This window comes from Falco cherrug, chromosome 6, assembly GCF_023634085.1.
Source record: "Falco cherrug isolate bFalChe1 chromosome 6, bFalChe1.pri, whole genome shotgun sequence".
NCBI classification, from domain to species: Eukaryota; Metazoa; Chordata; class Aves; order Falconiformes; family Falconidae; genus Falco; species Falco cherrug.
This window is the reverse complement of record NC_073702.1, coordinates 60,789,737-60,802,324: the sequence shown is the minus strand read 5'-3', so window position 1 is coordinate 60,802,324 and position 12,588 is coordinate 60,789,737. Positions and strand designations below refer to the sequence as shown.

The window sequence follows — 12,588 nt, the reverse complement described above, 5'->3', positions numbered from 1 at the left end:
CTGAGGAGGATGGAGCACTTCTTGCTTACAGGAAGACTAAAGAACAAGGCAAGGAGCCCTGTTGTAAAGTCCCAGCACATACCATGTGCCAGGAAGGCATGGGAGTGCTGGCAATGTCAGCACTCAGCTATTTTGATTCTGGTACCTTTTCCACAAATACCAATTTATGTTCTTGTGAAAATGTAGAACATAATTTGAAAGCATTTGGGTTGTAATTACACAGATGTGTGCACACAGGGCCATGCTCAGAGCTCCATTAGCACAGCATGGGACCTGGGCTCCTATATCCTTCTGTAGCCCATGAGCTTAGGCACGTATTACACAAGGAGAGTGTAGATTTGTTTTAGGGCAGGAAGGCTCTGCAGAGGGATCTGGGCAGGCTGGACTGATGGGCCGAGGCCAGTTGTATGAGGTTCAACAGGGCTGAGTGCTGGGCCCTGCACCTGGGTCACAACAACCCCACACAGCGCTACAGGCTTGGGGAAGGGTGGCTGGAAAGCTGCCCAGAAGGAAAGGACCTGGGGCTGCTGGTTGATTCAGCCGGCTGAATGTGAGCCCACAGTGTGCCCAGGTGGCCATGAAGACCAACAGCATCCTGGCTTGTATTGAAAACAGTGTGGCCAGCAGGACTAGGGAGGTGATTGTCCCCCTGTACTGGGCACTGGTGAGGTCTCACCTCAAATACTCTGCTCAGTTTTGTGCCACTCACTTCAACAAAGACACTGAGGTGCTGGAGCATGCCTAGAGAAGGGCAATGAAGTTGATGAAGGGTCTAGAGAACAAGTCTTATGAGGAGCGTCTGAGGGAACTGGGACTGTTTAGTCTGTAGAAGAGGAGACTCAGGGAAGACCTTGTCGCTCTCTACAAGTACCTGAAAGCAGACTGTAGAGAGGTGGGTGTCAGTCTCTTCTCCCAAGTAACAAGTGATGGGACAGGAGGAGATGGCCTCAGGTTGCACCAGGAGAGGTTTAGATTGGATATTTAGATTGGATATTAGGAAAAACTTCTTCACCAAAAAGGGCTGTCAAGCACTGGAACAGGCTGCCCAAGGATGTGGTGGAATCATCATCCCTGGAGGTATTTAAAGGAGGTGTAGATGTGGTGCTTAGGGACACGGTTTAGTCATGGACTTGGCAGTTAATGGTTGGACTGGGTGGTCTTAAAGGTGTTTTCCAACCTAAATGTCGTTCTGTGATTGTACTAGCTGGAACTCCTGGTTTCAATCACAGGTAGCAGAGCTCGGGGCTGTCCCCACCTGTCTGTGGAGACCTGGAAGTCTAACAAAATAACTAAATGCCTACAGCTAGCCCTCTCCCATCTGTGCTCAGCCGGTAAGGAATGGAGCTGATGGGAGATGCTGCTGCCTCTTGTTTCTCATCAGCATCCAGTCAAGGCAGGTCTCTGCTTTCCTAAGGCTGCTCACAGAAGAGGTGAGACACTATCTGCAGCTGTGTAAGATAACTCACTGACTTTATCTGAAGCTACTGTACCATCTGTTCTGCTGGAAAACATTAGGGTCAATAACCTCCAGTGGAGGGACAGCAGCCCACAGGTCAGGGAGGAGGGAAGGGCAGGGTGAGGGGCTGTGCCCACAGCTGGCACAGCAATCAGGGAAGGGGCCATCTATCCGGAGTGGTCTGCAGGCTGCTTCCTACTTCCCCCATCCACTGGCTGCAAGCTCAAAGGGTGCTGTGAAGTGCTACCATAGGGGCTCTGACGGGGGTTTTGCAGCAAGGCATGAGTTTTCTTGCCTCATATAAACCAAGCAGAAAATGGTGCAATAAGTTTAAAGATGAGGAAAAGACTCAGAATTTCCTTTCTTTTTCTACCAATAAACCAAAGTTTTATCTTAATTTCAGTCCTACATGCATGAGTTTACTATTCAGCCAAACATTCCTTCTGAACTATATTATCTTGGTGCTGTTCAAAATCCCATAAACCAGAAAGTACTAGACAACTTTCCCCCCACAGAAAGCACAGTGGGGAATAAGCAAATAAAGTTGAAACAGATAAAGATCCTAGTATTGATCTCTGCTTGTGTTGCCTAATAGAGTGTAACTCCAAAGGAATATTGTAGTCACTGGTGGACGAGAAATCGAAATAATCTGGCTATCACTTTACATGTCTCTGTATTACAAGGGTCACGTAGGCTAAAGAGCGCTAGGGATTTACCCAAAGTAACCACAGATTTTCATGAGCTGTATAGATTTACAGCAGCCTCCCGGAACGTGCTACAAGAAGCACTAGAGTTCCCTCAGTAGTGGTGCTCGCACAGCTGTGATTTTGTTGTGAACCCACAGCAGCTCCCCCATGCTTCTCTGCCTACCTGAAATGTGTGTTATCTCACAGCTGCCAGGTATGGGTGTCCCCCCAAATGATCACACTGAAGTTAATACCAGGATTTTTCTGCTTATTTTTAGTGTGAAACTAGTACCAGAGGTCACATGTGAAAGGCATTATTTTTCTAACATGACCATTTCCCTGTTTTTTCAATAGCTTATTTGAAATTGTTTGGGAAGACAGCCTTCATTATGCAATTAACTCATGTTACTTCCTGCAGTTGCAACTGTATCTGAGAAATAAGAACAGAAATTACATTTTCTGACTCAGCAGTGATGGTTATCACTCTCATGGATAAAGGAGTTTTATTACAGCTTTACTTCTGCTCAAATCACAGAACCTGTAGTTATAGGAAGGCAAAATGGATTCCATCTGGCTCATACATTATCAACAATTGTTAATAGAGCTTCAGTTACAAGGACAAATTGCCAAGGCAGAAATGAAGACCTTGAGGACAAATGCAGTTTCATACCTGTAATTTAAAGTGCAGTTTGGCTCACAAAATCTTTGCAATGTGCAATAAATGGGAGCCTTGCCTGACTTTCAGATCAACTTTCAGCTGAAGTTTTCAGAGCCAGCAGCTAGGAAAAAAATAATTCTGTGCTTGTAAACTGAAAAAATTCTTATCTGAAAGCCCTCTGGACACTTTGAATACATGGTAGCATGATGCAGCTACTTTTCACTGTGCACAAACATCACCCTCATGGTTTACATTATTCACCCAAACAAGATGCTGTAAATGCTGTCTCCTCCAGAGCCTCTTAGAGAGGAGGCTTCAGCTGTGTCTTGGAAACCCTGCAGGCTCTCCTCTTGTGTTTGATTTGCAAGGAGATACTAAGAGACTGCCTTGGTGTTTCATTGGGTGAAGACACATTCCTACAGCCTCTTGCAGGAGCCCTGTTGAAAGCATAGACAATCTGTGTGGGCACAGGATACTACCTACATGTATTGGAGTAGCCTTTCAGGGCCTAAAACTATGCTCAACCTTACAGGCACAGAGGCTGTCTGCAGAACAGTGATGAATGCCTTCTCAGCTCAAGAAGCTTATGAGAAAAACTCCTGTTTTATGAACTGAAACATGTAACAAGTGCAGCATGTTGAAGGCATATATGGTCAGTGTGCTACAAGCCCATCAGACTGAAGTCCTATACATTTATTAAACTGCAATTCACTTAGAACACTGGAGTGACATCTCTATTCTGAAATTTGCACTTTCTAAGTTGATTGTGTGGTGGGAGGGCGGGTAGGGAAGGAAATGGAGCAAACTAGCAAATATTAAGGATGGTTAAGTTGGAAGGCAGGAATAAATTCCAATATCAGATCTCAGACAAAGTCCTTTATCAGGAAAGTCCTTCTTCCTGTCCTCACTTCTTATTCATTCATTTTTTGGTGCCAATAGCAACTCTACAATTCCTATCATGTGCTGTAGACCTTAGCAGCCCTCAGTCACTGGAACAGCTTCACATCATGGACTGTGGTTGTGGTACCTCCCTCTAAGAATATTCCTGAGTGGGACAAAGCAATAGGCCTTAAAGATGAAGAGATTGCTGGAAAAACATTAGCACTACTGACTGACCAGGGACCTGAGGAAACACTTTACCAAAAACCTAACTGTAAATTTCTGCTTGAACCCCATGGCTTTAATATACTTTAAACAAGCAGTGTGCTGAGTGTTTACTTCTGGCCCTGTGAAACAGCTGTTGCTCCAGTTGACATGCACTGTGAGAAAGTGAAGTCTATTTTTTTCCTAAACTGATATTGAAACATAGGTTATGGAATAACCAACTTTTAAATTGTATTTCATACACCATTGACTAGAAATTCTCATGGCTTCATTGCAATCCAGATCTCTTTTATTAAAAGGCATTCTTTCAGTCCCAGTGTGAGATCCTTCCGTATTGTGAGTTATTATACACTAAATATGTGTGCTAATCCAAATGAAACTAACTTCCCTTGAGTATTTTTATAGCCTACAGTCAGCTGAATCTGGGCAGAAGATACAGAACCTGGGTTAATGTACCGATCTGTTTTGACTGACATAAATAGTTTACTTATTCTGCTTCAAATCCAGAATATTTATCCTTAAAGACCAGCTAGAAAGGATTGCTTTCAATGAAGCTGCTAGTTTTTTTCTAGTTGCCATTTAAAAAAATAATGATGGAATTTTTGTGAACATTCACTTGTATTCTGTGAAGTAATGGTACACTTTTTTTCCTTACACAGTGCAGTGAGATTTCTTACCTAATCGAAGCTGCTAAAATGTGATGGGCATTGAATTTGTGTTAATGAGGTGTTCATGAATGCATGTTAGAACAATAGCCTGTCATTTCTTCATGAACTGATCTGACATTTTTGCTGTGCTTGGGGTATGAAACAAAAAAGCTGTAGAGATGTTGTCATTAGTAAGATTTACAGCAGCAAAGGCTACGGTGACATAGGCCTGTTAGGATTACAATTAGATGTAAAAGATCATCTAGAAAAGTACAATTGCAGGCAATCTATCCAATCAAACATGTGCAAGTGACACCACCGGAAGAAATCCTGTTCTCCTGTGATGTTTTTACGTATGGTGCTGGTAGCCTTGGTGCTACTTCCATAGATCTGAAACAAACATACTTTGTTTCTCCGTAACATACTATTTCTGCCCTGTGGCTTTTTTTTCACTTTTAGCCTATAAATAAAATGACAGCATATATGTTAAGTGTGTGAGAACTAGTTTATGCTGTCACTTACATTTCAAGGTGTTTTAGTGTCATGCTTGCCTAGAGCCCTTGACGAAATAAGAGAGCTCTTATTCAACAAAATATTTTGTAAGAGTAGTTCTGCAGAGTGTTTCTTATTTTGCTTTTGTTCATAAGGGAACATAATGACCAAAATTATGGATTCTAGCATGCTGAGTGACAGTCTACTTCCCTGAGAGCTTTGCAGAAAGGAAATACATTTTACACCCTAGATGTGGCCCAATCTATGCATCTAAATATCCCTGAATATTGAATATTGAAACAGTTATTGTAGTCCAAGATTAATTGCTTCTGTGAGTAAACAACTAAAATAACCAAGCTTGTGTTAGAAAATATCATGGAGACTATCTTCTTTGTGCTCTAGGGCACAGACTAATCAGTTGGGGGAAAAATATCATTCAGCGACATATTGATTCATAATTGGTCCCACTTTAGGTAATTTATTTTTTCCCTTGGAAAGGCTCGGTAGTGACCGATACTGGAAACAATAGCCTATTTAAACTACAGATTTATTCTGATGCATTTATATATTTTTTACAGGAGCTGTATTTAAGATGATGACTTTTCACCATGATGATGTTGCACAAAGACTGGTTTTGTGTCATCTTGTGGAAGAAATGCAGATTCTTCACTGCATGTATATCTGAAAGCTATGTATTTATAGATATTGTTTTTGAAATAGCTTTCCTAATAAATAGTTCTATGGATTTATGTTCTTTTTAGACGAAAATAGAAGAAAAAAAAAAATGTAAGCATCTTCTACCAAAATCCAAAGACTGTGTAGTAAGTGACTGGAAGGCATACCAGTGGATCATGATGTAACTCAGCTTTAATTGTAGTGAGTAGAAGTTTTTCTCTGTCTCATTTCCATTACCTTCTGTGGTAAAGGAAGAGTAAGCAGGTACTGAAGATATGTCTTAAGTACTGCATCCTGTGTTAAATGGGACACCAGACTCCTTTTTACATTTTTAAGCTATAAAAGTGTGAAAAATTAATTCTCATTCCACTCAAAACAGGGAAAATGAAGATGTGCAGGTCTGTTTTCTCACCCAGCAATAAAATTCTGGGAACACCATCTATATCCTTTAGTCAAAGTGCTGTATAAGACTGTGCGTAAAATTGCATCCCTCGAGGGTATAGATTACCCATAATGAAGAAGCCTCTTGGGGCACCTATTAGGAATTTTAGTCTTTGAAAGCTTAAAGTTATCTTAGAAAATGAGTGCAAATGTGATAAACTGCCATTCACCTCCTTTGAGTTGCTCTATAATTCCTCCCACCCTTTCTTCAGACCTATTTTTTTCCAGAGTTATGCCAATATCTTTTGATTCCTTGTGTGGATGCTTATGGTTTTCTATAAGAGTGTAGTCTTTTTAGGTTTTATTTAAACCTCTTTCCAAGTTGCATAAGCTGTGAATAAAATCAGTTGGTTTTATTTTTGAAAAACTGCCTATAAAGTGTCATATTGTTATATATGTTTGGCCTACATTCACCTCTTGGTTTACGAGAAAACTTGCCAAAATAAGAAAAATATTGGAAACTTTGGCTGCTAGAAAATCTTATAATAACAGAGCATCATAGTTCAGAATTAAAGTCATACCTGTAACTCTGTTGACCCCAGAGACAATGAGGGTATTTTTTTTCTCATCTGCCGTTAGTCATTTAAATGTTTGGAGGCAAATGATTCCTTTTTAAGATTAACTGTGCAGAGCTTGTCTTGAGGGGTATTTTTGCAGGCAGTGGAAGAAGACTGGGCACTTCTAAAAGGATGCTTATCCCACTTATTTTCTGATGAAATGAATCACCCTTGGGAACAAAGCTTTTCTAAATTTCTAATTCTTAAACATTTCCCTTTCTAAATTATAAAGGGACATTAGTGTCAAACATATGCCTACGTTTCAGATTACAAAAACAAGATGAGAGGAATCTCACACAGAGTTTATGTACTTCCTAAGGCACTCAGTGGGCATACTGACTAGATCTTACATATCTTGGAGTTAATGCTGCTTCAAGTCTAATTTTAAACCAGAGTTTTGGATTGCCTAAAAGTAAAGTCAATGCAGTTAGAATTGTTCTCTTAAGGTATGACCTGCCCTCAGTGGAAATGTATGGGAATCATAGGCAGTAAACTAATACAGATCCTAGTACTTAATCTCAAAATCTTACTTGGACATCTTGCTTTTATGCCCTGTGTAGTAACATCCTTTTGAAAAATTATTTTCTATTATGTGCAAGTACCTCTTCTGACAGTGATGATAAAGAGTGATCAGCAATATCTTTCTTCTGTCTACATTATTTTATGCTTCATGTTGTTACATGTACTGTTTAACAGTGCTACAGAGAAGTGATGAGAGAAGGGTTCTTCCCTATTTTCTGACACCCCTTCCTTTTCTTTTGTTCTTTAGTTCATGCTTCCATTACCTGTCTCATGCCTGTTATCATGGTCAGTTATACCCTAAATCTCTACTGAGCACCCTGCAGTCCTAGGGGTTTCTCTGTGTAAAGGTCTAATTGCAGAATAGGAAGTCTGGTGCTCAGACTGCTGGGTTCTGTTTGATTTAGAAGGCAATGTCTGAACCCACTGTTATTAAATGTGACAGGATCTGACAGAGCCTTAATCAGTTTCCCCTCTTGTCTTTTTCCACAGTGTTCAGTGAAAGAGAAAAACATTAATTGAAAACTGTGGCCATAAAACTCATAGAAAGTGGCAAGATGAAACACAGACTATGAGCACTACATTAAATTTGTTTTAATTCCTGGTTTTATGTGTAGGAATGATCAAACTTCAGGTCAACAATGACACTTTAGCATTATTTCCACTGCATGAGTAAAAAATAGCATCAAAGTGATGGCTTTTAAATGTTCTGTATTATGAAATATAACCCTTTTGATATAAAGATAATTCACTAAGTAATATATCCACACTAAAATGTTGTGCTTTGTAATACAGCTCTTCATCTGTCCAAGTTATTTGCCTTATAAAGTGTTTGAATTTCATAATAAATACTTTCTGAAAGAAAGTTATCGATAACTTCCAGCCTGACTACACTGATTAAGCAGATGTAAGAATTATGACTAGTGGGTAGGTTTTAACAACACAAACATATATGTAAGGGACATAGACTGTATATTTGCAAAGTGCGCAGCAATGAGACCAAGTGATGAAACATCATCCCATGTATAAGTTGTATGAGAGTCAGCAGAGGCTGATTTTTCTCATATTTGGCCACTGTGCAGGTCAGAATTCCTTCCTGATGGACTAACTCATGAACTTGTATGCTTTTCTTCTAGGTGGACACCTGGTAATCCCTGGCTGTCTGTTGGAGGAGGAAGCTTACACCTTTCAGAAAAGGTTTCTGGCTTTCTCCGATAGCCTTTTCTGCACAAATCTGTTCCAGACATGGGCACAGGTTGTTCTTTTTCTGTCTGAAGTACTCTAACTTATGATCTGGCATTTGTTGTTGGTTACAATTCCTGCTTGGAGTACCTGAGTTGTAAACACTGAATGGTCCGAGGAGATGATCTGACTGTCTCAATGGCATTCAGTTGTGTGTACAGTGTATGAATGAGGTAGTGATATTTATGTGCTCAATCTCAATTCTCATTCTGCATTTGACTTGTGACTCTCTGCCCACAAATGCTTCCCTGCTAGACTTATTGGCATGCTTCCCGAGCAGCTTCCAGCACCTGTGGTAAAAGAAGACCATTAAGAATGCTGTGGTTGGGATGCTTGGCCATGAGCTGGAAATCCTGAAACTCTGAATGAACTGAACTGCAAGAAAAGTGCTTAAAATAGACAGTAACACTTATCACAGGAAGGGGGAATTTAAAGCATGATATAAACTCACTTTTGTCTAGCGCTTCAAACTTATCTGGGCCAGAAGATCATTAGGTAGGTAGAGATTCCCAGCCGGAGTTACTTTCAGAACTGAATGGTGCTTGGTGTGAGTTAGTTTCTGTTTTAGGAGTTAAAAGTTTCTTCTGAGTCTCTGTTAGACCTGTGGCATTAAGGAGATGCAGAAATACAGGTGGAGAGATGCAAAAGGTAGCATGACAGTCTAATTGACACCTAGGGTGACCTGTAAAATTCTCTTGATGTTTTGTCACTGATGAGTAACGTAAGCTACTTTGAAACCAAGCCTCCCAATTCTTTATATGCATCGTGGATCTTTATTTTTTATGCTTAGCTTTTGCCATTTCACTGAGCAATTAACCTCTTCTTCTCCTGAAGGGGTTTTGGTGCTGCTTGTTCAACAGTCGTGTGTAAGATAACTGAAAATAAGCATTTGTAATACAAACTTTTAAAGATCTTGGTCTTTGTTGTCTTTACTCATTCTAAGTTAACAAGTTTTTATCAAAAACACAATATCAAATTCATTTTTTTCTGAAGTGAAGCGTGTCAGCAAGTATAGTCCATTTCCATTGTTGGCATATTTTAGTATCTCCTCAAGGTGTAACTCAGGTATTTAGTAACCTTTGAATGTTTCTGTCAGATTGTCTTAGCAGCAGCATCACATCTCATCTCAAATTGGAAAGGATCCTCCATGGAAATGTGAAAAGGCTGGAAGGCTGATGTTTAAAATGAAGAAGACAGAACAATCTTTTTGTAATGATTGCAGTACCCATCAGTTTTGAGTGGCATTGCTGACAGCAGCACTGAAGATTTGCTGTAAGGACAGAGTTCACGGCAGGCAGCTGAGCATCTCCGCAGATGGATAATACAAAGTTAGGTACACCTGTTGGCTGCCTGACCCCCACCTCTGTTTTTCATCATACAGATAATCTTTTCCATAGCTTTTCCGAGAATTATTCAGCTAAACTTGTGCTTTGCCTGAGGCAGAAAGAAACTCCAGTAAAACTTGTGTAATGCAATAGTGAAACCACGTAACTTCTCTTTTATCCCATAATAAAAGTCAGGCAACTGGGCAGGAAACAGGCAAAGAAAATTTACTAGCATTTATGGCTATATTTCTCAGCCTCGGTTTTGGGGAGGGGGTCAGCTGATGTTTATGGCTCAGTAGTGAAAACATTCCTGTCTGTACTGATAATAGCTGCTAACTGTAACAAAAGCATCAGGAAGATGCCCCTCTGGCTGCAGCACTTCAGCAAACTTGCTTATCCGTAGGTGGGCTATATTATAAATTATTAGTATTATTAGTATCATCTCTCAAAGAAGAGGTGTCTCTCATTTCCTTTGAGATGTCTTTTTTTTTTTTTTTTTTTCTCATTATTTGGTGAATTTGATCACAAAGTTGTATATCAGTGTCCTGGCTTTTGTGTAAAGCCTAGCTGTGCAAAACAAAGCTTAAGTCAGGTGCAGCCTCAGTGACGGAAGATGATAATGATTCCCTAATTAAGCTTTATAAATACTGATCTTAAAAGACTTACTACTACTACTACTACTACTACTAATGTCCCTAGCTAATGCTGAAGAAAAAAACCCATGTCTATGAACTTTCAAATGAAATAGCGTAAAACTACTAAGCCGTATCAGCAGTTACTTAAAGAAAAGTGAAGTTGAAATATTCAGCCAGTTTTTAAGTAGTAACATACTTTCTCATTATTTTTTTTTTGCATTATCTATCCTCTGTAAGGACACAGTAATCAGTGGCAGAAGGAGAGTGAGTGTCAGCTAGAAACTGGAAAGTGGTGAAGGACATGCACATGATTAAAACAGTCTCTGCTGTAACAAACTCATGTCTAAGCATTTCAGGATTCATGAGCAGAGTGAATGTGTGGTGTGTACTGTTCAGATGGCCTCAGCAGGGTTGCTTGAATATTGTTCTTATCTAACCAGGGTGCCCATGGACTAGTCACTGACAGGAGCGAGTTAAGGATGAAGTGCTGGAGCTGTGGATATTTCATTTAAAAATGCAGCAGCTAAGAAGAAAGAGTAGTGGTGCTCTTCTACATAAACCCTTTTATCCCTGTAAGTGCGAGATGTGGATCAATTTCTTCAGCAGACTGGAAGTGTTCAAAGACATCTGCCAGGAGCGTGCCAAGAGCAGTGGGGGTGGGTTGGTCATGGGAGAATTCCTTAAAAGTTGAGTTGCTCTTAGAGGTTTCTATCTTTTCTGTTTGGGTGCAAAATGAAGCCTGACATGGTTGGCATTTGTGTCTGGATTTGTTCAACCATGTTTGCAAGATCCACGATACAAGAGAGAGCATGTCTCAGCTCAGTGCCAAGGGTGCTGAGGGAGGTGAGAGCATTAAGTGCAGATCCTGCTTCCACCGTTGCTTCACACTTTACCAGTGACTACTGCATGGGCTGACCCTAGGATATACATATGACCCTAGGATATGACATACAGGTGCACAGAACAGCCTCCTTACCACTGTTACTGCTTTTTCTCCTTCCAACAATGTGAACACTGAGGCAGCGATCACATGTGACAGGAGCAGCCCAGAGAAGGAATCTGGCCCTGAGCAGAGGTGCCCTGAGCTCCTGGGTGCCTGTCCCTCCAGCGCCAGGACGTGACCAGCATGGCAGGGATGCAAGCATGGCAAATGGCCACTGCAGCTCGTGGGGTGCTAGTGGTGAGACGCATCCTGAGCCTCAGCCCTCCAGATGATTTCTGGTACTGCAAGAGCTTTGAACCTCCCTGTAGCAGCAGCTATATTTTATAAGAAAACTGTCGGACTATGTGTCCTCTTTCCAGTTGTGTAGCTTATGCCTCTCTCTTTGGATTAACATAGCTTTTTTTGTGGTGGTTATAACAATTGCTTACAAGGAAAGCAAACACTAGGAATACAAGAGTGATAATATGAGTGATCTCTGCTCAGATTTGTACTACAGATATGGTCCAGTATTTGGGATTTTAGTTCTTTGATTTAATGAGCATAGCTGTTAAGAACACAGACAATACTATGATGTATGCAAGCAAGGGAGCACAATTTCAGCTGATCAGATTTGTCATGTTACACAATGAATTTTCCTGTTCTAAAGACCTTATTATCTGCATCAGCAGATTGTGTAACACTGTTACATCATGTGTAACGTTATTACTTAATGCTTGTAATGTTTGTTGCCCAGGGGCCCCAGTCAAGACTGCGACCCCCACGGCGTTAAGTACTGTGTAAACATGCACAATTCAAGGAAATATGTGACCTGAAAAGAGAGACAAAGCAGACAATAAATTAAATTTGTTTTGAGATGATACACATTTGTACTGTTTAACTGTTGTCATAAGTTGGTAGGTGGCCTTATTTGTGCCTCAGGCCATCACTAATTTTCTGACTCTTTGTTTTGTAGGCAAAACAGCAAAGAGAGATTTTGAGCAGTGATTTGGATTAAAAAAATATATATGTGTTTATCTTGATTAGGGAATTGAAATAGTTTCTGGGCAGGAAGCTCAGAGACTTCTGGAGCATCTGGGAGCATGATCTGCTAGTGGAACAAGAGAGCAAAGGAAAAGCATGGTAAAAAAACAAAGTCAGGCATCCAGTAGAAATACTGATTTGATTTAACTGGGACAGTGGGACTCAGTGGAAGATGTAAGCGATAGATT

General features: G+C 40.5%; 1 long non-coding RNA gene across 1 annotated transcript in view; it reads left to right on the top strand.

Annotated features, from left to right (window-relative positions):
• The window catches only part of LOC114017687 (uncharacterized), a 73,686-nt gene that overhangs the window by 14,520 nt on the left and 46,578 nt on the right, over nucleotides 1-12,588 (top strand). Inside the window, exon 3 of the long non-coding RNA XR_008732978.1 lies at nucleotides 8,372-8,490. This is a non-coding gene — a long non-coding RNA (uncharacterized LOC114017687). The remainder of the gene's footprint in view (nucleotides 1-8,371; nucleotides 8,491-12,588) is intronic.